The 1,804-nt window shown below is 34.0% G+C and overlaps 1 long non-coding RNA gene across 1 annotated transcript; it reads left to right on the top strand.

Moving 5' to 3' along the window:
- LOC149408304 (uncharacterized) lies at positions 1-796 on the top strand. The gene is made up of 3 exons (XR_016293899.1): positions 1-40; positions 139-287; positions 545-796. It is a non-coding gene; the product is annotated as an uncharacterized LOC149408304 (long non-coding RNA).
- The last annotated feature ends 1,008 nt before the right edge of the window (positions 797-1,804 follow it).

Here is a 1,804-nt window from a genome sequence, read left to right as displayed (position 1 = left end):
GTCGTCGAGACATCAAAAGGACTTCACTGAGCTGATGGAGGTACGTAAAATGTTATGTTATTCACAATTATTACCTTAGAGCAACAATTAATTAAATTATAAGGGTTACTTAACATTGTTAAAATGTTTATTATTCAGACTTGGAGTCGAGCATTTGCTAGGGTTGTGGCCATAGGTGGTTTCTTCAAGAACCATCCCCACTCTTACCGGGATAGTGAGCATGGTGAAATTAAGTTCACTGTGCCGACGTGGATCGTCGATGACAAGGTCCCACAATGTGCTTACAGGTAAACAATTATCTTTTTATTGACAAGTTATTTTACAAGTTTGTTTATTTGTACAAAAAGTTTTTTTTACTAGTTATTTGAACTTTTTTTTGACAACTTTCTCTAAACAATCATGTTTTTATTGACAAGTTATTTTAGAAGTTTTTTTTTTTTTTTTACAAGTTTTAATTGACAAGTTATTTTAGAAGTTTGTTCTTTTTTTCAAGTTATGTTTCAACTATTTGTGACAATTTCTTTTACTTATTCTTGTGTTGTAGCGGTGATTGCGGGATGTTCGCATTGAAGTATGTCGAGCACGTAGTACTGAACGAATCATTTGACACTCTTCAAAGTGCGAATATGAGAACGTTCAGGAAGAAATGGTGAGTGGACTTATTCTACAACCACCTTATCCCGTGATTTTGTATTTTCAGATGTTTATTTTTTTATCTTTTTGGTTTTCTATGTAATAGTACCTTATAAACATATTATCGAGATGGTTTGTTGACTATTGTGTTTTTTATTGTACCTTATAAACATGTAATTCAATTAAAGAGATTCACAAAAAAAAACATCAAAAATTCACACATTCACAAAGGGTTTAGAACTCGAGACATTTATAAAGAACTAAAGTTGCATCTTGACGCCACTGACAAGCTTGCTTTTCCATCATAGCTTCATGTAGGATTAGGATAGTGTGTAAATAAATTAGTAACTAACTAACTTGTTCATTCTAGATTAGGATAGTTTGTTACAAATAATCAATATTCTAGTTTTTTTTTTTGAGATTCTAGCAAAAGTTTCCTTTTATTAAAAAAGAAAAATAGCTCACTAAGCTGAATTAAATTAAATTAACTAAAATAGTTAAATTCAGTTACTTCGAACTGGTGAGCTATTTTTTTAATAAAATGAAACTTTGTCCCGTATAAAAAGGTCCATGAGACGGATGACACTCCATTAAACAAGATAAAAAGGTGACTCAAATAAACGTTAAAGTTTTAAACTTAAAAATAAAAATAACACACAAAGTCTAAAGTTTTAATCCCTCCAAGTGCATGTTTTTCTGTTATGTCCCCTACCACCACATTTCCCGCATTTTCGCTGCACGACAATCTTTTCACCTTGAGATGGGTATCGATTAATTCTTCTTCTTCCTTGTTTACTTTTCTTCGGTCGACCGGCTTGCTTCTTTTCAACGGGTTCCGAAACTTTCATGTTTTTTATCTCATCCGGGACATCCCATTGATCTTCATTGCCAACCGGATATATGGCTTCCTTGTACATCTCAATCCACGTCTCCTTCAAATAAAAGTCACTACATAACGAGTACACGTCCACGCTTCGATGTTGGGCTGCTGCGATAGAATGCTCGCACGGGATATTCAATTGTTGTGGTAGTCCGCAAGTGCATGTCTTCACCATAAGGTCTACATCGAAATCACCTCTTATGTCTTTGACATGACATTCATATAGACCAAGTCCGTACGCATTGACGAACTGTGCCTTATTATTTAGCTGTGCGAGATCATTTTGCCACG

The sequence above is a fragment of the Urtica dioica genome, chromosome 1 (genome assembly GCF_054948205.1).
Source record: "Urtica dioica subsp. dioica isolate 48M chromosome 1, U.dioica_male_clone48M_v1_H2, whole genome shotgun sequence".
NCBI classification, from domain to species: Eukaryota; Viridiplantae; Streptophyta; class Magnoliopsida; order Rosales; family Urticaceae; genus Urtica; species Urtica dioica.
Note: the sequence above shows the minus strand (reverse complement) of the source record. Positions and strands in the feature narration are given on the sequence as shown.